The 22,858-nt window shown below is 37.3% G+C and overlaps 1 protein-coding gene and 1 pseudogene across 1 annotated transcript in view; both read right to left on the bottom strand.

The window, feature by feature from the left end:
- Positions 1–22,858, bottom strand: part of HTR1E (5-hydroxytryptamine receptor 1E) — an 87,419-nt gene that overhangs the window by 38,207 nt on the left and 26,354 nt on the right. The gene's annotated exons all lie outside the window — the stretch shown is intronic.
- Positions 15,273–16,086, bottom strand: LOC103890947 (large ribosomal subunit protein uL30-like; annotated as a pseudogene).

Below are 22,858 nucleotides of genomic sequence, written 5' to 3'. Positions count from 1 at the left end.
CTTTTGGTACAATTGGTAACTCTGTGAACCAAAGATGTATTAACCTGTTATTCATTATAATGAGTACTTATTGAGCAACAGAAATATACCAAAGCGAAGCTGAATAAAATTTTAAATATCTTGATGTGAGATGAAGTATTTATATATATATATATCATATATATGTATTTAAAATGTCGCTCACTCCATTACTTAGCTTGGCTCAGAAAAAAATGGCATGAATGGTATAAATGGTATGTTTTCAGCACATGTGACAAGAAATTATGGGAAAAAGGAAATCTGGTTAGGGCATGAAAAAACTTCTAGAAGAGTGTTCAAGAATTTTCACTTTTAGAACCCTTGCCTTTCAGCTTTCACCAGACTTGTCTGAGTGGAAGGTTTCCATGAAGTGTAAAGTGAACACAATATGGACTCTGCTGTCGGAGCACTGAGGCTCAAGTCCTGTCTTTGCTGCTTGCCAGTTCCCTGACTTTGAGGAAGATACAAGCCTATCTGGCTCAGTTTTCCCCATTTGATTGTTGGAGGTGGTATAGATAGAATAGACTGGAACACTCATCTTCTCTGCTGATTCCCATGGAGGCATGGGAATATCTGCTTTACTTCCCAAGCGAGACCAGCAGCATTTTCAGAACACTTTTTCACCCACTGCAAAAACTTGTGAAAGATTGGCAAAATTGGAGAAGGCCTGACATTCACTCTGTCCCATCTTCCTGTCAGCTCATACAGCTGCCTTGGCCCAGGTGAGGCTGGAGCTCACACATGCAGGCTCCATTGGTAAGCAGATCACCATCAACAGACCACATGAGTTTGGCCCAGCCAGACCTCAGTTGTCTCTGTTCTAGTTTTACAGCTTGACACTGGGTGGAAAAGTCAGGATAGTTGATATGGTTTGGCTGTGTCCCCACCCGAATCTCATATTGAATTCCCAGGTGTTGTGGGACGGACCCAGTGGGAGGTAACTGAATCACGGGGGCAGGTCTTTCCCGTGCTGTCCTCGTGATAGTGAACAAGTTTCATGAGATCTGATGGTTTTATAAGGGGGAGTTTCCCTGCACAAGCTCTTTTGGCCTGCTGCCATCCACGTAAGACATGACTTGCTCCTCCTTGCCTTCTGCCATGATTGTGAGGCCTCCCTAGCCACATGGAACTGTAAGTCCATTAAACCTCTTTCTTTTGTAAGTTACCCAGGCTTGGGTATGTCTTTATCAGCAGCATGAAAACGGACTAATACAGTGGTCATTCCGTGATTATCTTTAATTCAGGAGAGATTGGCAAAAAAATGAAACTTTTGCAAATTCAATTTGTCCACCACCTTTAATAAAGCAGATGTCTTGATCCCTATTTAGAAACTTGTGATTTTTTTGAGGAGTAGGTGAATTAAGAGATGTAAAAACACACAGATAGTAGTTGGCATATAATCAGTGCTGTTAGGTGCAAGTTGTGATTATGATTATTATTATTATCTTCAATTAGATTATAAAAGGTTGTGATTAATACTTCCAAACATCTAACATGATTCAGTACTATTACTTGATTCACAAGGGTGTTGTGTATTAAACTATATAATTTATATCAATGTGTTTTATAAACTATAAGGCACATTATATAATAGTGATGATAATATAGTATTTAGGGTCTTTATGGGAAGAACACTGACTCCATAGGGTGCTATTCCTTGTCAAATCATCTTGCCTTTCCTGGATTTTCCAGGACGAGTTTAATCTCTTGGTCAAATAATGCAGTTAAGCACTACAGTTGAATTAATATTTTGTTGATATCCCAGCATGAATATTTTGTGGCAAAGAAATTTCTTAAACATGCCATTGCTTAGCTCTCTGTTGAAACGAAGTTGTCTTGGGTCTGGACTTATGTCTGTGGTGTTATTCTAAAGACTGTAGAACATTTACATAAGAATCCAAGACTCTAAATAGAACCTGGACATATGTCAATAGAGTGTTTTAGTGTCAACCCAAACCTAGATTGAACTCCTTTGTTTTACATACCTGCTAGTTCTCTTTCTAAGACAAAGTACATTCACTGAATGGCCAGAGCAATTTCTTATTTGTACTATTGTCTTATAGGTATAAAGATACAAAATTATCTAAAGCACATTCCTCACTAATTTTATCCTAATTTATTAATCAACAGACATTTCTTGTGCACCGAGTTTGTATCAGTTACTGTTTCAGTTGCTGGAGATGTGGTGTAAATAAAACAGATAAAAAACCATGACTTCCACAAGATCATATCCTGTTCACAGCATAATTTATTTGAAATAAAATATTAATTGTGGTTCTTTTAGAGACAGACTTAAATGTGTATTTTGAGCTGGGTGCAGAGGTGCATGCCTGCAATCCCAGCTACCGGGAGGCTGAGGCAGGAACCTAGGAGTTTGAGACTAGTCTGGGCAACATAGCAAGGCACCCATCTGAAAAAAAAAAGCATTTTGTATAATTTGTAGGACACTGTACATTGCGGGAAATGTTTAAATAAATAAATACCTCTTTATTTTTTTATATGGAAACACTCCCAAAACTTTAGTGTTTATTGATTTATTAATTTATTCAATCAGATTAACCTAATGACATTATTTGTATATTTCTTATGTGATCTATTAGGACCAAAGTAAATAATTGTTTTTGGAATAAATAATACCACTACTGTGTTTGACTCACTACTTTTTTATTTTTAATTTTTGTCAATGCATAATAGTTGTACATATTCATGGGGTACATGTGATGTTTTGATACATGCATATGATGTATAATGATCAAATCTGGGTGATCGGGATATCCATCACCTTCAACATTTATAATTTCTTTGTGTTGGAAACATTCCAAATCTTCTAGTTATTTTGAAACATACAATAAAAAGTATTAACTAGAGTCACCCTATTGTGGTATCAAGCTCTAGAAATTATTTCTACTAACTGTATTTTTGTACCCATTAACGAACCCCTCGTCATCTCCCCTTTCTCATTACTTGTCCCAGCTTCTGGGTACCACCATTTTATTCAGTATATTCATGTGACTCAATAATTTTAATTAAGAGCTTCACATTTTCCTCAACATCTTTCAGTCACTAAAACCTCCTTTTCCTAGAACTTGAGGTATAAATGTTCTTCAAATGAATATCTTTAAATTTTTATCAGAAGATAGTGATACCATGATCAGAAGATAGTGATAGTGATAGGTATGTTTCTAACTTAGCAACTCTTAAATAATCACTTTGAAGAAATGATTTCTTAGGGAAGAATTTTCTTTCTGGGATTTGCTAATTTCAGTTGAAACAATGAAGAGTTACATGTTAAGTTAGATCTGAAAAATGGTTCTCTGTGTTACAAATTGTAAATGGCTCAAGTTAAGAAAGACAAAGAAGAATATTTGTATTAATAGCTTAAGATAATCAAACCTGGCTTATTTATAGAAAACAAGAGATAAATTTACATCATTTCTTTTACATGTTAAATATGTTTCTGAATTTGCAACGCATTCTGCCATCCTTAAGGAAGCTCCTCTTTTGCATGGCTTGAGGAGCTCTCTTTTTCTGTCATTCCCTTCTCTCCCTTTCCTCTTTCTTTAATCAGATAACATAGACTTCACGCTGGATGGTTTAGGATGTGAAAATTGCATGGTAAGTAGAATGTAATTAAATTATATGGGCTGATAATGAATCAGTAGGATGCTATATTCCACACAGACTTGACTGGCTTTCATTCAAATTACCCAGTCTCATCTTACTATTTTTAGAACTTTCCTACTTTATAATCATTCTTTGTTTCACTTAGTTCCCCTGGAGAGGGAGCTCAGGATCTTTTCATTTTTGCATAGTCAGATTCCAGACTGGTGTTTAGGAACCTAAAGATCTTTTGTCTGGAAGAGGAATAGGTAATTAAACTGAAGACACAAGTCAGGCCCACCAATCTGAGCAGGTACAGTGCACACCATGGTGCCTGCCCCAGACCCCTCTTCAGGGCTGACCCATTCCTGGATTCTCACTCCTCCTCAGGCATTCTTCTGTCACTTCCTTGCAGGTGTATCTCCTGAGAGCACATCACAACCAAACTTCTGCACACAATTCTCCATTTTAGAATCTATTTCCAAGAAACCCAACCTAAGACAAAAGGAGAGTGGGTTAGGGCAGTGCCTCCCCTTAAAAAAATTCTCAAAGCCCAGTAAAGGTGTAAAATTATCTAAAGCACATTTAGAAGGTGAATGTTCTCTAGAGACAGTTGAGGTAGGGAGTAGGCTGTTTGGATAATTGGGTAATTATGGTGGAAGGGAAGAGGAGGTAGATACCTACAGGAAAATATGGTCTATAATTAAGAAAGACAAGAGATAGAACTTATAGTGCCTAAAGACAGGTCACATTGATGTGTTGCTTGCCCCTGTTATGGAGCTGGAGAATACTGGCAATTGAGGCCAGGCCTAGCCCACCTGGTTCTTATTCTCCAGGGAATAGTAGATATTGCTAGAGGCACATGTGGAGGGCTAAGGGTTCAGATACATCACTCAAGGGAGAAATCAAAGTTAAGTGAACAGCTTCATTTTCTGTGAAAAACCAATGGAAGTTTTTAAGAGATAGTGAATATGTCTGGCCAGAGTTGCTGGAGACACTAGGGTAACAAGGATAGAGGCATCAGCTTTAGAATCTTAGGTTGAAATCCTGACTCTTTCCCTTCCTAGGTAGTGTCTTTGGTTAATTTACCTGATTTCTTTGAGACCAGTAAATTGGAGATAATATCAAAGGACAGTTATGAGAATTAAACAATATATGTAATACACAGTGTGCAGTAGGTATTAAATACATAGCTAATTATTTATTTGTATGATGCAAGAATGTTGTACAAATACCCATGTGACTGCTGGCATGAAATACCTTGGCCTCAGCAGTGGCTCCATAGCTCCTTCCTCCATTCCAGGACATTGAAGATGATATTAAATAGAATTTCTCCAGCGGAGCCGAATTACAATGTACAGATCTATTCTAGGGCATGAATTATCTTCTTCCTTTCTCACAGCTTTGTGGAGTCTTTACTTGGACATGTAAATATTTACCTGCGAAATGGTAAGCATAATTTATGCAATTCATGGAAATCCTAAGGTTCATGTGAGGCTGTAACTCTTAGACTCACAGAAAGTCACTGAGGATTTGTTGTATTTTAATGTCATCTGTTGCTTTCCTTATCTAATATTTAATTTGAAGTAGAGTAGTTAACACTCTCTATATAAGTTTAAAACAAAGCTCTTTTCAAACCACAGCAGTCAGTAAGCAGCAAAGTGGATGTTCCGATTAGCTATGCTGATCAGGCACAGGCATGGGAACCACAGAACTTAAAGTCGGTGAATATCTGAGCCTCTATTGCCTCAACCCATTACTCCTTTGAAGAGTAGTTGGAGGGGTGAGGGACTTGCCAAGAGATCTACAGCTTCTTAGTGAAAAGACAGATCATGACCAGTGTCTGCAGAACTCTTTCCACTGCACCAGACAACCTATGCAATCTATCCCTGAAAAGACACAGACATGAGCTAGTGGTGGCCTTCCAGGTGCATGTATACACAGACTGTCAATTGATCAGTTCAGTACATTATACACACCACCCACACATACTCCTGGACACAGTTTAGGTTCATAACAACTCAAAAGGGAACTGTGAATCTCATAGGAATTAGTATAATTTGGAGATGGAATCAAAACAATTGTTTCCAGTTTACATAAACACTTTACTCTTTAACAGGAATAAAGTACTGCCAAAGCTATGAAACTAGAAGAATATTTTTGCCTGAGGGGAAAAATTAGCTTTACTATCAGAAAGTTAATGATTATAAAATAAGTATTTGCTTATATCCATAAAGTTGTCAACATAGAGTATGATGACTAAAAACTAGCATTAACTAAATGGAAAGGATTCTGAAATATACATCTTTGCCAAAAATGTGTATCAGAGCTACTGTGGAACTAAATATCTCTATTTCTTATTGAGAGTCCCTCCTGTACTGTTGTTATATGGGCAGTGTCTGAGTTGGGTGGCACCTGTTTGCCTTGTCACGTCCCTCTTCATCCATGACCCTGTTTTGATTCTTCTCTTTTTTGTTTCTTTCTCTTTTTTTTTTTTGAGATGGAGTCTCACTCTGTTGCCCAGGCTGGAGTGCAGTGGCTCGATCTTGGCTCACTGCAAGCTCCGCCTCCCGGGTTCACGCCATTCTCCTGCTTCAGCCTCCCGAGTAGCTGGGACTACAGGCGACCGCCACCACGCCCGGCTATTTTTTTCTATTGTTAGTAGAGACGGGGTTTCACCGTGTTAGCCAGGATGGTCTCGATCTCATGACCTCATGATCTGCCCGCCTTGGCCTCCTAAAGTGCTGGGATTACGGGCGTCAGCCACCGCGCCCGGCCGACCCTGTTTTGATTCTAAAGGACTGATCTTGTCAGATAAGATAATCCAGCTTCCACCCCCTCAGCTCTTGTTTGGATTTGGTCACTGAGAGGCTTTGGCAGGAGGTCAGATGACGGGGAGAGAGTGAGAATGGGGTATTTATTTCCAGGGCTCCTTTCCTGTGGTGCTGCAGGTGGACCGTTTCTATAACCTTCCACCTATGATCACAGCTCCTGTCAGGCATCCTTCTACCACCGTGAGTCTCAATAGGCTAGCTTCGGCATAGAAGCGGTAATGGCTTCTCCTGTTGTCAATCCTAGGCTCTTTCACCATCCCTGTGGCTTCCCTTAATCCCATCTTTTACTCTTTTGTAAGTAGTACTTTCATTAAAATCTCTTCAATTACCTTTTTTTTGGATTGTGTCTTAAGTTTCCTACAAGTACTTTGATTGATCCAGGCATGCACCTAATTTGTACCCACACAGCAATATATTGTCATTACATGTCTTAAAGTCTCCAGGGACTTCTTATTTGCTTGTTATGTTTCCCAACTATACTGTAATAGACTCAAATATATATACCACCACTTTGCCATATCCAAGAGGCAGTCACCTTATATCTGTCCTCTTAACCAGGCCAAAACTTAAAAAATACATCTTATTTCATTTCTTCTCTTTTCCTCTTTCATGGTAATTTCTCTGACCATCTATAGTTACTATTTGGCCTTCAGAAATAGTTTTTGAGTCATGGACTCCTTTGTGAATCAGATGAAAATATAATTCCCCTTTTCAGAAAAGTATATACACATACACAACAAATTTTCATATGATTATGGTTTCTCCTATTGAACTGGAAGTTGATTTTGTTCAGAGAATATTTTCTTCATGGAAAAAGCCATGTAAATTTAGTGGTGATTTTCAGGAAATAATCAAGATGAATCTAAACTGTGCAAAAGAATCAAAATAAAATCCTAAGAGTAAACATTAACTCTGTACAAATTAAGCCATCTGATGTTAAACTTGAAAAAGAGACTGACATAGCAATGTGAAAATTATCTTGGACACTCAATTGATTTTGACATTTTTATTTTGATGGCAGCTGGTACTAAAACCTGTGATTCAAAGGTACATTGCTGTCAAAGAACATCAGAATTCTCCAAGACTCTCTTGGGTTTAATTTGTGTAGCATCATTTCCTTTTTCTTCAAATCAATGAGGTTACCTTGCAAAGCTGGCGTTACCAATTCTCTGTATGCCAGGAAAGAAAGGATTATGAGGTCATGTTTAAGCTTTAAAATTGTCTGAGCAGAAGAAACCTGCATGGGAACTATTCAGTGTTTTCAGTTATTTTCAGATTTCTTTCTGCAGGGAAGCTGTGAAGGCCTAACCTGCAGAAACACTTTCACCAGCACCTCAAAGTTGGTGTGCATGTCTGCCTGCAATTTCAGTTTTCAGACAGGAGGTTGGACTTGATTTGATCACTTAGGATATTTCTGGCTGCAAGTACAAAAGCCCAAGTCAATGATGAATTATACAGTAAAGAAATTTATTATCTCACATAACAGAGTCCAGCAGTAGAGTCAGCTTTGGTTAGGGTGGTGACTCAGTGATCCATAATGTTATCAAGACATAAATTCTTTCCATATTTCTGCTCTGTTAGCCTGGAATTCAGACTGGTTCTCCTATGGTTACAAGTTACCTACCAGGAGAATCTGATGTAACATATGTTCTTAACATTGTAAAAGAGAGTTCTTCCCCTAACTATGATTGGACCAATGCAGGCCATGTAATTTCTCCTGTACCTACAACAGTAGCCAGAACAATGTCATGTGCTGACCGGTTTCAACTAAGGAGGGACAATTTGGCAATGAGATTTGTTTTCCTCAGTAATTTGGTGAGTGGGGGAAATAATGTACAAACTAAAATCAGGATTTCATTAGGAAGGAATAAAGTGAAATGAATGTTGGGAAAGTAACTAATGTCCCCTACTGATATTTTCAGTAGCATCTATAATAACATCTGTAGGAAGCATATAGAATGATTTACTTCAGCAAAAAAGATCTGCTAATTAAACTAATCATGGAATAAATATTCATCAAATCGTTCTGTGAGTAAAAGACACTATCAACAGAGTAAACAGTCAACCTACAGAATGGGAAAAATATTTGCAAATTACGCATCTGACAAAGGAATTTAAGCAAATCAAGAAGCAAAAAACAAATAACCCCATTAAAAAATGGGCAAAGGATATTAACAGACACTTCTTAAAGGGAGAGATACAAGCAGCCAACAAACATAGGAAAAAATGCTCCACATCACTAATCATCAGAGAAATTCAAATCGAAATTATAATCACAATATGATACCATCTCACCATTCTGAGATACCATTTCAGCCATTCATTCAGAATGGCTATTATATTAAGAAGTCAAAAAACAACATATGCTGTGTGAGGCTGTGGAGAAAAGGGAACGCTTACACACTGTTGGTGGGAATGTAAATTAGTTCAGCCACTGTGGAAGGTAGTTTGGAGATTTCTCAAAGAACTTAGAGCTACCATTCGACCTAGCAATCCCATTATTAGGTATAAAACCAGAGGAAAATAGATCATTATACCAAAAAGATGCATGCACTCATATGTTCATTTCCTCGCTATTCACAATAACAAAGACATGGAATCATCCTTAGGTGCCCATCAATTGTGAATTGGGTAAAGAAAATGTGTTACATATACAGGGAATACTATGCAACCATAAAAAGAATGAAATAATGTCCTTAGCAGCAACATGGATGGAGCTGGGGGCCATAATCCTAAGCAAATTAATGCAGGAACATAAAACCAAATCCATATGTTCTCACTTATAAGTGGAAGCTAAACACTGAGTACCCACGGACACAAACGTGGGAACAACAGACACTGTGAACTACCAGAGGAGGGAGAGGAGGAAGGGGGCACGGGCTGAAAAACTACCTATTGGGTACTAAGCTTACTCCCTGAGTGTAACATACCCATGTAACAAACCTGCAGATGTATACCCTACACCTTTAATAAAAGTTGAGAGGGAAAAAAAGAAATTGGCACCTTACCGAGGTTTTGATACAGTATTAAAAAGTATCACAATAAAGGTAGTTAATACAGCATCTTAAAAAAATTGTTCTAAGAATGGATATTCTTTTTCTGTAAAAGGAGCAAAAATTTTCCCTTAAGTTTTATTGTGTTTCAAAAACTACTTTTTGGAAATCCAGCAAACTTAGGTCTATAATGAAGAATACGAAGAGAATAACTTCATATTAAGGTATGTTTTTGAATTCAAAGTGATAAAAAGGCAATGATTTCATAACCTGGATTTGACAAGATCCTAGCATTAGACAAGACATTTTTCTGGATCGTTGGTAGGGGATTGAGTCAGACACATTGACGTGATGAAATGTGTAGTTTCTTTCTTTATAAAAGCAGCAAAATCAGATGTGATGCTAATGGTGCAGGCGTTCCATTTATAGACATATCAATATTTTTATTCAACAAAGTTTTGATCAACCAAGAACTCTTTCACCATCTTAGAGATGTTGATGTGTGGTGTCCAAAACTGATGCTCCAAACAGCAATTCTTTAAAGATGTCAGGAAGCAAGTATGTAGACAAAAATTCAGAAGTTTGGTTCTCAAAAAGTGTATGAACTAACAGTTTCTCCATTACTTGCTTAGACATGTCAGTGATTTTGGAGTAGGTAACTTTTTTTTTTTTTTGACAGTAGCACTGCTTTGGGGCTGATAATGAAGTTGGCACTCTTTGCCATGGGATTTGGTGGCTAAGTCAGACTCTCCTGAATGCCACTCCCACTACTTTCTTTTCACATTTCTCCCATTTAGCATCCCACCTGTGGTTTTTCTCTCCCAGATCACCTCTTTCCATTTCCCTTCTTGCTACTTTCGTCATTCCCACCTTTTCTTTTTCTTATTTACTCACCCCTCTCCCTCCTGTTTTCCACAACCTCTTCCTTGTATTTCCTTTGTTTCTGTCATCAGTCTTGTGGAAGAATCTTTCCAGCAACAGAATAAAATAGGCGGTGTTTCCCATGAAAAATATTAGTACTTTTAGTATCCTTTGCCAATTTTGATCCACAGAGGATTGAGCAACAGTGAAATAAGCTTTCATGGTAAAGGAATGGGAGAGTGTGTGTGTGTATGTGTGTGTGTGTGTGTGTCTCAGAGAGAGAGAGAGAGAGAGAAAGAGAGAAAGTGAGATTTAATAAAAAACTAATACACTTTCTCCCTTAAACAATGATTATATTGATGACTGGTCTGGTCTGACAGGCAGAAAAGAAGGAAAGGAATCACTTTTCCATGAGTGTGTATCATGTATGCTAATAAATTAAGGTTTGGCCAAGGACCTTAAGGTATAAGGATGTTCTGAAACTAAAAATCCTACCAGTATCTCTTTTTTCTTTAACTAAAAAATTTTATTATTTGTAATCAGAGTGAGAGGATGTCCATGTACGGGCATCCTGGTAGAGTGAGGAGGGTATACATATAGGATAGTCCAAAGTGGGGTAATAGGGCCCAAGCAGGGTGACAAGGATATCACAGGGGGTGGGTGGCCTGGCATGGAATTTTCAGGGAATGCACAGGCTTAGGAGAATATATAGATGGATGGGTAGGGGACAGTGACTTGACATGGGCTTCAGAGACTGAACAGAGAGGAGAAGATATCCATGTGCAATCATGACGTGAATGGAATAAGGAGGATATTTATGTGGGAAGTTGATAGTTCCAAAGATGGGAGACATATATGGAAGTGTTTAAGTAAGTAACTATGTTAAGGATAGTGGGAGCCAGGTTTTTCACTATTGGAAATAGGAATTGCAAATATGGAAAGGGAGAAAGCTGGAATAAACTCAATGGAGTTGGAACCTTTAAGTGTGAACTCATGATTTTCAGTATCTACAGGTAGATAATAACTATCGATGTAAACCTGTGGATTTATACATGTGTGCACTTACACACATTCCCATGATTTTAAGCTCTGTTCACTGAGCAGTCTTCGGAGCAATACCACCCCAAATGCGATAAAAACTCCTAGGACTCAGACCTTGGTTTCTAAATACCATTCTTAAGGGAACCAGGAGTCCTTGTAGAACTATGGATGAGTCCAGGTTGGGGGAAGAGAAAATGCGAATGATCTTGGAACATCTTGTAACACAAAGCAAAGAAATACTCAAAGAATGGTGAGGATGTATCAAAGTACACAGGAACCACTTTGAAGGGGTTTCCACTGGCCAAATCTTGTCAATTTCAGGTTCAAAATAAATAATGATAGTAATGGATTAGAGCTTATAGAATAAAATAAACAGTGAGTTCATACTGACAAAAGATAAGTGAATGAATAAGTTAAAAGTTTCAAAATATATCTCTACAAAATATCATTAATTACACAGGGGAAAAGAATAACTTCAAAGTTGAGAAGACTGGAAGAAATTATCTTAATCAAGCAATCAAAGTGACCATAACTAATAATAGAACAAATTGCAATCATGCACCATTTAATAAGAACAAATCATCACTTCTGTGATATTTCTACTGAAGGTGCATAAACTGGATCTAGTCATGAGGAGACACTAGAAAACCCAAATTGATGAGTACTCTGTTAGTCTGTATTTTCTAAATTGTCAAGGTCATGAAATTTAAGACAGACCCCATTCCAGATTGAATGAGATTAAAGAGATGATAATTAAATGCCACACTTGATTCTGAACAGGATCCTTTTGCTATAAAAAACATTACTGGACTGAGGAATAGATGGCATTAATATTTCAATATTAATTTTCTGATTTTGAAGTTTATACTGTAGTTATGTAAAGAATGTCTCATTTCTTTGCAGGAAATACAAGTATTCAGCTGTGATGGAGCATTAGGCTGGCAATTTACTCTCAAGTGGTTTAAAAAAGTTGTCTGTATTGCAACTTTGATTGTTTCAAAATAAAAAAATATGTACATACATGAAAAAGGTGAAAACATAAAAATCAAAGGAGGGAAAATTACTTCCAGCTGTGGGTATAGAAGGGTTTTATGGAGAAGGAGATGTTTGAATGGGAACTTGAAGGATAGAAGGATCTGGTCAAGCAGAGGTGAAGGAGATTTATTCTAGGCAGAGAATACACATGGGCTGTGGGGACTTGTGACTGGCCAGTGGGTTCTCTACCCTCAGAAAATAGAAACTGATGGAGAGTCTAAGATGGGCTTCAGCAAGGCAGTTTATTGCGGCTTTCACCTGGAGCAGAAAGGGAAACTACAGCAGAAAGAGATCTGCTGTTGGCTCCCTGAAAGTGGGTTAGCTTGAACTTGTATTCTTTCTAAGCTCTCTTCCAGGTAACATTATTGTATGTTTGCAGTGGTCTATTGGCTGCACCTGTGCAGCCTCTTGTCATGCTTCTTTATATGTCCCATGTCTCATTAGCATCTTAAATCTTCTCCCTGGGCTGTGATTTTTACTATTAAAATGAAGCAAAGGTTAAGTTCGGGTGAGCTAAGACCCTACAGAACATATGTATTTGGGGAGGGTCTTTTGGAAAGCTTCTATGCTGATGGCCAGGATAGTTGTGGTTACAGTGCTCTGTCTCTTTTAGGTCTGATTGGTTGATTTTATGAGAGTTGGTGGCTGCAAGCTTATGGAGCTGGGTATAGCTGTAATCAGCACAGCAGTGGGGAGAGATCCCCTCTCCTGTGTTCCCTGTCAGCCTCAGACTTACTGAATTTCCCACTCAGCTACACACACAGACACACACACACACACACACACACACACACAGCCACTGCCTTTGTTCTGGCTCATTATTTCTTGCTCAGACTATTGCAACAGCCTCCTAATAGGTCTTCCTGCTTCCAGACAAGGAGCATAGAACCTACAGTGGAGTTAAAAGCCAAGGATGTAAAAGGAGAAGGTGGAAGGTAGAATGAAGATACACTTTTTACCCCCCACCCCAGGAAAGTAAATCCTCTTACTAAATAGTAAGGAGGTATCCAACCTTGCTAGAGAATTTCTGTATTATAGAACAAGCTGTGAAATACAACTGTAATAAAGAACTAGCTAACTAGAAACAGCAGTGGTAGAACGTGCTTCTGTGTTCAAGCCTCTTTTTAGAAACCATCTTGTAAAGAGGGCTGTTTACCTAATCTGCCTGCTCTGGGAACTAGGATCTAGTTATGAAAACAGAATTTATTCTCATAAAAGTTATACAGATTTATTACAGAAACTCATGATGATTTAGCAGGTTGAAAATGAGAAGTAAAAATCATCTATATGCCATAACCCCAATAATCACTGGCAGATTTTCTTCCAGAGTTCCCCCAACTCGCATACACACTCATATAGGTATCTGGGATAATTCCCTGCCTTTTTTAAGACTTAAAAATACTTATATTATAATTAGCTTGTTTGGCTATGAAATAATCTTTGAAATATTATTTTTAAAGTCACAGATATGCCGTTATTATTAGAAATTTAGAATTTTCCCCCTGTAATAAATAGTGCTGCAATGACGTATATCTTTTTGTTTATTTTTTAATATAATTTCTCAAATTGTAATAGAGTAAAATGCTAAATATTTCAAGGCTTTTCATACAACTTGGAAAACTGCCCCATACACAATATTTCAATGTGTACAACCACCAGTTGTAATGAGAGGATGAGAAGAGCCTTGTAAAAGTTGGTTACTTCATTCAGCTTAGGTAACCTTTTTTTTCCCCCTGAAAATACCCAAACAATACCTTTAAGTATTCTGCATGACCTTTAACCCCTGCATAGCTAAGAATGTAAGGGATGAGAAAATGCATAAAGAATGTTTAATACATTTTACTAACAGCATCTAAGCAGCATTAACTTATGAATAGAATGAATAATGTTTCAGTCATGATTTGTGCTATTTTAAGATGGCAATTGAAACATGAGAATATTCAAGTGATATAAAATTTTACACTTAATGAGAATTCCACCAACTAAAATAGATGAGATTGCTTTTAATTATTGGAAAATAAAAAATTATAATGCTCTGTTTAAAATCATAATAATGCAATAGAACAAAAGTTTTCTTATATTCGGTTGACATTCACCCCTCAATTATCTGCTTGTGGGTTATCTGCTTTGTAGATTACATGAAGTAAATTTTAAGGACATTTAAAAATGGTTTCTAGAAAACCAGATACTGTATGTTCTTACTTATAAGTGGGAGCTAAACATTGGGTATACATGGATACAAAGATGGAAATAATAGACACTGGGGATTCCAAAAGACTACCTGTGTTTGCTACTTGGGTGATGGGATCTCTAGATTCTAAATCTCAGCATCATGCAATATTCCCATGTAAAAACCTGCACATCCCCTCTGAATCTAAAATAAAATGAAAAATAAAATGATTTCTGTTCATGTCCAGCACAATAATTATCTTTTTTATCACCCAGTTAACATATGCTCAGACAATCCAAACTCATTTTTTTTTTTTGCCACTGGAGGCAAAATGAAATCAGCAAGGAAAATTTACTGCTTAACTCATCATACAACAAGGTCTCCAAACACATATCTATGACTTTTGATTATCCACAATTTTATGTTCTCTCATTAGCAGAGGCAATTGGAAGCTAAATGAAACAATTTTATTTGCGGAAATCAGAGTAATTGCTCATGTCCATGATGCCTTTCTTTTAGAGTTTAGAGAGTTCATGGTTTTTATAATCCATAAAGTTTCTGAAGAACAGTGAGGCTACAGGAGAAAAGGTGTGAAATAATCAGTTCTAACAGAGAATAAGTATTTGATATGTGCTGTTATAATCATTTTATTTTTTTCAATTTGAAAACAGTTACTGTTTACTAATGGATTAGATTACAAAAATAATCATGGTAGACACCTTAGTTCATTCCCATAATAGGCCTGTTGATCTGGTCTTCTCTGTTGCCAGCATCTCCACCTTCTACAAAATGAGTGGTCTTTTCTTCATTCCTTCTTATGGAGAGGATAATTTGGAGGGCCACAGGAAGTTATTTGCTTCTTTGAAGTGTTTTCCAACAGTATAGATCTCATGAATCAGATCCTCCAAGCAGATGATGCCATATTTGCCAAGAGATCGAGCAGTGTCATCTGTTAAAGCGATTAGTTTATTGACTTTACCATAACCACTGTTGTCAATTAGTTCATTTACTGACTTGAGGTTTGGGCACCCTCATGCAATATGTGGCTCTACAAGCCTCAGTATGTTAATTGAAGGCTTGTTGAGCTTCACAAAAGTTCCACTGAAGATCCGACAAAGGTGAAGAAGCTGCAATAGTACTTTTCAGACCTTTGGGTGCACACCATTGGTAATTCTGATCCTGATGATAAATGCCTGTTTGGATTCTGCAGGTATATAGAGGTTGCCAGCTTTTCTTGCCATTCTGGCCATTTGAATCTCCATTCTGTTCATCTGCCTATATTCCTTGTGATAGTGCTTCAGTTTTTCACAGATAAGCTTTCTCCTTTCCTTTACAAGCATCTTTTGGGCAAACTTCTTTCTCAGGTGCTTGATTTTCAGCTCTGCAAAATTTCTTTGCTTTTTCTTGAGAGTTTTTGGCAAAGCAGGAACCTTCTTCTCTTTGGCACACTCCTTGGTTCTGGCAATAAAAGCAGGTATCATCACCATTTTAATATCAAACCACAAAGCATTGCCATTTTATAGGTGAGCAAACCAAGGATTTGGGCCCAGGTCAGCCTAGATTTGAATCCAGATTCTGCCATCAGTCAACTCAGCGATCTTTTGCGAGTAGAATATCCATACCTGGAAGCAGTTGTTACTTTAGGATTTAAAAGAACTTTGTCCTATTATTTATTCCTTTTTCCTCCCTGTGTGTTTATTGAATGCTGCTGTGCTCCAGGAATGGAGCCCTGGGAATACAGTAGCATTAAGACACAGTTTCTTCCCTTAAGAAACAACCTTCAGGAGCTGTTAAGAAGTTGCAGTCATTTTCTAGAAGTGACAGAAAATTCAGCTTAAAACAATGTGAGGAAAACCAAGGAATTTATTACTAATGAGATAATCCAGGGATGAGATTGGTTTCCAGTTTGATCCAGGGCTTCAGATGGTTTTCCCTGTCCCTCCATTTCTTGGTTCTACTTCATTTTTGGTCCACTCTGCAGACCCCTGTTGTTGTAAGATGACTTCTGGTTTGAGTTTTCATTCAGGCTCCCCAGGCCAAGTTTCACTGTGTCACATTAGCTCTCCTTGGGCACATGCCAATCCCTGAACCAATCACTGGGGTGTGGAGAGTGACTCGTATCAAGCAGCTTTGCCTAGGTCATGTGTGGGACCTCAGGGATGGGGTCAAGTCAGTGCCATCAGAAGCACCTGGGCTTAGTGTAAGAGAAGGAGAAGTCATCCAGAGAGAAACTTAGTTACTGAGAGAGATGACTAGAAGCTGGCAGTGAAGAAAAATGTCCACAACAGAGGTGAAAGCTTTAAGAGACTAGACAATACAATGCATAGAATGCTGCAGGGACCAAAAAGGGAACACTTGATTCATTCTTTGCCAAGTCATGGAAGTAGATGGCGGAAAATAATGTTCAAGCTGAAACCTGAAAGATAATTAGTGAGAAATCTACACTGGGCTAGAGCGGTAGGTAGAGACCAGACCAGAAAAGTCCCGGAGTTCATGTGATGCAGCTTGAACTTTATCAGGAGGGCAGTTGGAGTAGGTGTCCTCTCATTACCTTTTATATCATTAAAGTATTTGTTTTGGAGTTGTCCCCACTTTTTCTCTGACATTTTAATCTTATTTTTCCTCTGTTCCTATTTGCTCTCTTAATTCCAACTAGGCACCCCTCCTGCTTCCTGCATATTGCTTTTTCTGTGTTTCTTGCCCCACACATCTGCTTGGATTCAGTAGGTTATTATCAACCATCAACTCTAGTGAATTAACTCAGGGGAGTGTCTACATTTCTAAACTGAATAATGATGGCATTTACAAAGCACTTTCCCTACAAGGGAATTTAGTATATGACAGAAGTATTTCAAACTCATGGAAGAAAGTTGAATTATTCATGAATAGAGTTGGGGCCACTTAATAGTCATCTATTAAAAAAATAAAGTTAGATCCCTACCTCATAATAAAATAAATACCAAAGGTACTAACAATTTACATAAAAAATCATAAATGAAAACTAGGAAGTTTCTTTTTAAAAAATAATCTTGTGTTAATAGAGATGTTTATGAATATGAAACAAAACTTAGAGGCCACAAAAGATTGATTAATACACTAAGTTATTAAAACTAGATAATTCTGTAACGTAAAAATACCATTAATGAAAATGAATGCCACATTAGGAAAAATATTTGCAATTTAGATTATGTACTAAGGACTAATTTGATCAATATTAAACGAGTTGCCAAAAACCAATTCAAAAATGAACACCCACCCTATAAAAGAACTGAAAATATAAATAGAGTTCACAGAAAAGGAACCACTAATGTTTTTGTTAAACTATGAACTAATGCTTAAGCAATCTTATACTTAGAATGAATGCAAATGAAACTACCATGAGATTCTGCTATTCATTCATCAGATTATGAAATATCTCAAATTTTGATAACACATTGCATTGGTGACAGTGTGGGGAAACAGGCAGTGATACATTGCTGCTAGGAATTGCAGCCAGTATACATTTTCCAGAGGGAATTTAGCAGCAACTATCAAATTACCAAGGCACATACACTTTGGCTCAGCAATTCCACTTACAGGAAATTATCTTACATATATACTTGCAGAGGTATTTCTACAAAGCTACTTATTTAATTATTGTTTGTAATAGCAGAATTTTTCAGAAACAAACAAAAATTGTGACAAAAGTTCTATAAATATGCTTTAATAACAGACCAGTTAAATAAATTGTGGTACACTTACATATGGAATAGATGCAACCATTAAAAATAATAATGTAGCATGAAATAACCTCCAAAATATAAGAGAAAATAGGGTGCAGAACAGTGAACATAGTGTGATACCACGTGTGTAAACTGTATGTTAGTATACTCATTTATTATCTCTGGATTGATATGCAAAAACGTGATTACAGTGACTGCTTTCAGGGAGGGAAACTGATAGCTGAAAGCCAGGTGAGAGGAACAATTGTTTTTTGCGTACACTACCTATCCAAAAAAATCTCTCCCCTCTCCTTCATTATGACTGCCTTTTCATGCTCCAACAAATCAGCTGATGCTTCTCTTGAAATAAAATTGCCTCTCTTATTCTCACATCTTCCAGAGACTATATGCCAAGTTATATAATGAGATAGGTTTATAAAACACTTCGTAATGTATAAAACACTGAACACAAGAAATAACTATTATTAATACTATTATAATATCTTGAATTTTGTTAATTTGACAAGTGAACATGGAAATGTTGGAGTAGAAAAATAAATTTCCCTGATCCTAAGCTTTCCTCTCTTCTGCGTATTTAATCTGTCCTTGTCAGAGTAAGAAACACATCCTCCCAAAGTTTGGTACAGTGCTTAGCTCACTGTGGGTGTTTAACGAATGTTAAATAATAATAATAGCTATTTATGGATCATTGCACTACTTGATAATACTTTCTCTCCATTGAATCACACCTTTTAGCAAGGCATTTTTAAAATGTATTCCTAACTAAATAAAGGTGCAATAATTCACAGAGAGAATTGATATTTATATAAACAAGAGAACTGGCACAAAATCAATGATTTAAACTGCAACTTTCCAATCCCTTCTTGGTGGCATTAATAATGGTGCCCTTTTGAAATGTATTTTCTTCTTTCAAATACCACATTATAATTGTGATAGGTTGGCTAGAGGGTATAGTCTTCCCAGTTGCTGTTTTTTTCCCTTGCCTTTGCTTTTATGTTTTGTGATATGCCATGGGGGAAGGGCATCAAAAGGAATAATAATCTAATTTTAACCTTTAATTGCACTTGCTCTTTAGCTACGTGTCTGGTTTCACAGTCTTTCTGCTCATTATACTATATCACTCAGCCATGGCACATGGGTACATGGGGGCTGAGATAAAAGATCCCTGAGGTCCCCTCCAATTCAGAAGCTCTATGTTTCTCTAGAAAATATGTGCATTTTATGTGCCTTGTATTGTCTCTGGTTATGAAGAATTATATCTGTTCAATAAACTTGAATAAAATATTAACCCTTTAAAATAATAAAAATTCTTTAAATCTTTTATGTCCATGCAGCTGAGTTTCAGAAGCCCTGGTATAATGAAAACGTACATTTGTATCTTCAAGCCTTCAGATATGTTGGTTATCCTTACTTGAAATACCCTTTCTCTGCCTGGCAAACTCCATCTCAGCATTCCATACTCAGACTGAGCATCACCTCTTTTCTGAATCAGTCCCCAACAAACGCATGTCAGCAAGTTCCTTCTCGGCTCCCACACTGTCTTTCACACCCCTGTACTTACCTCCTAGACTCAAGGGATGGGAAGCACAGATCCTACCTCACATGGGAGGAGATTCAATCTCATATTGTAAGAAGATAATGTGTGAGAAAAGATCTTGCTATGGGAATCTTGGAAAGTCTCCCACGATTGCCCAAGATTCCAGAGCTGGAAAGAGGTAGAGATGAGATTCCATCTGTCCACTTTAGCTCAGGACCTGTATATTTTGCATTATCCACAGGGCCTGAGTCATTGGATGATGCTAATAACTGGATGGAGAGTTTCCTTATTTGTAAGTCTGTTCATTTAAATAACATTAAACTTCCTAAAATATCTCAATTATTTCCTCCTTACTTTTCTCTTTCTTCTTATATTATAACTTTTTACCTTGGACTCAATCACTTAACCTGACTTTTATTTTCAGCTGTTTTCCTTCTTCGCTCTTCTTGGTAATATTATTTCCCACCCAGATCCTGTATTCATTTTTTTTTCAGAGTCTGAAAAATTTGAAACCACCCATCCTTTCATTTTGTACCACCATCCAAGAAAGACTGGATCAATTAGAACAACTTAGATATAGGGGAAGACCATCTACTTTTTTTTTTGTGGGTGTTAGAGAATTCCTATTTATTTTTTATTTCCATAGGTTTTTGGGGAACAGGTGGTGTTTGAGTACATGCATAAGTTCTTTAGTAGTGATTTCTGAGATTTTGGTGCATCCAACACTTGAGAAGTATACGCTATAACCAATTTGCAGTCTTTTATCTCTCAGCCCCCTCCCACCCTTTCCCCTGAGTCCCCAGAGTCCATTGTATCATTCTTATGCCTTTGCATCCTCATAGCTTAGCTTCCACTTATGAGTGAGGACATACAGTGTTTGGTTTTACATTCCTGAGTTACTTCACTTAGAATAAGGAAGACCATCTATTTGCTATCATTCCTTGAGCTATTTACTTATAGCAAGTTTGGTGTGTGTGTCTGTGTGTGTGTATGTAGACGCTGGATGGACTGGTTTGGCTCTTGGCATTGACTGGGAAGGTGAGGGCTGCAAGAAGCCCGCAAAGATAGTGGTCTTCAGCCCTGACTGCACATTAGAACCACCTGGGAAATTTCTACAAACTGTTGATGACTCAAACCTATTCCAGAACGATTAAATCAGAATCTATGTGGGTGATGGCTAGGCACTGGTATTAAAAAAAAATACAGAACTTCCCAGATGAATAAAATGTGAAACCAAATTTGAGAACCACTGTACTAAGAAGTTCTAGTGTTCTCAGTTGAGAATCATTGAGAACCTCTGAACTGGAACTCATAGAAAGTGGGGGGAGTGGGATAGATTCCATGCCAGGAGTGAAAGCCTCATTATCAGGTAGGAACACTCCTGCAGAGATGGTGAGACTCTGAGAACTGCTTCAAGTCAATGGCTTGCTCTGTCAGAGGAGCAGTGAGCACGCCCAGGACGGATGGAGGAGCCCCTCAGGTGGCTTCAGTGAAGGAGGTGGAAAGCCCCGGGATGCTGAGTCCCTCAAGTCAGATTTGGTCTGGAAGCCCACATATGGCATGGAGTGGAGGCAGTGATAGGGAATTTGACCTATAAAGACGAGGAAAATGAGGCAGAAGGTGATATTCATTGAGCAGATTTGGTTCTGAAACAACAGCTCGAACAGTAAAATCTGTGGGTGAATGAAGCTCAATAAATTTGAAGAATATGTCTCTAAATATGTTCCTTTTTCTTTCTTTTACTAGTACTATGTTGTTTCATTTATTAATTTAAAATTATTGACTATAATTTTATGTGCAAGTTATAATTCCTATGATTGAAATAATTCATTATTGTAAGGCATTAAAATATAAGGAAACTTAAGAATTAATAAACATTAGCAATTTGTAATTACTCTTTCATTGAGTTCTTCAGTACTATGGATCATTGTTTTAAGATGATGTAAAAAATTTTCTAAAACTTTGTTCAAACAAATAAGTTTACAGTGTAACTTATTTCTGTTGTAAGGAGAAGTTTACGACTTAGACAAAGTTTACAACTTTACTGTTACAAACAGAGGTTTAACTTAGACAAATGTAACTACCCATGCTTGAAATAAAATATAAAGGCAGAGAAAGAGAGAAAGAATTTAAGTGCTGCAGACAGTTCTGCTATATCACTAAATGAGTATATCACCTGCTATCACATTTTCCTTGTGTCTCACATTGAGAGCATCTTGCCACAGAATGTGATTCTTACGTTTATTGCATTGATGGCATATTTAGGCATATATATTACTTACTAAATATAGCCACAACATAAAACTATGCACATATTCATGCACTTAGTACTTTATGAGCAATATGTAGGATTTTTAAGGATAGTTGTAAACATTCCTGATTTGTCTTATGTGTTAGTAGTGCAATCTGCCCCATGCCCCCAGATACGATTCCAATGCATATTTTTTCAGTCATGCAAATGGCTATATGAGCTTTCTTCACAGTCACATGATGATTTTGTTTTTCAAACTAGAGGACTGGATATTGTCAGGAAGACTTCCCTGGCATACCATTACTCCAGGGAAGGTGCCTCTCTTCTTCTCCATAGCACCCAGTGCAACTTCTCTTCTAGGGTTTTCTAGAATGATGTCCTGAACTGTAGAGTAATTTTTGCTTGTCTGTTTGTCCTACCCCTAAGACTATGAGGGCTTTGAAAATAGAGTCTGTTTATTGTGTCTCCAGGGCCTAACAGAGAGTTGGGCATATAATAGGTGCTTAATAAGTATAGCCCTGCATTGCTTAACATCAGGGACATATTCTAAGAAATGTGTTGTTAGGCAATTTTGTCCCTGTGTGAACATCACAGTGTACTTACAGATCTAGATGGTATAGCCTACTACACACCTAGACCATGTGATATAGCCTATTGCTCCTACGCTACAAACCTGTATAGCATGTTACTGTACCAAATAATGTAGGCAATTGTAACACAATGGCATTTGTGTATTTAAACATATTTAAACATAAAAAAGTACAGTAAAAATACAGTATGCAAGATAAAAAAATGG

Source organism: Pongo abelii, chromosome 5 (genome assembly GCF_028885655.2).
Source record: "Pongo abelii isolate AG06213 chromosome 5, NHGRI_mPonAbe1-v2.0_pri, whole genome shotgun sequence".
Lineage (NCBI taxonomy): Eukaryota > Metazoa > Chordata > Mammalia > Primates > Hominidae > Pongo > Pongo abelii.
The sequence above is the reverse complement of the archived record's forward strand: the minus strand, read 5'-3'. Positions and strand labels throughout refer to the sequence as shown.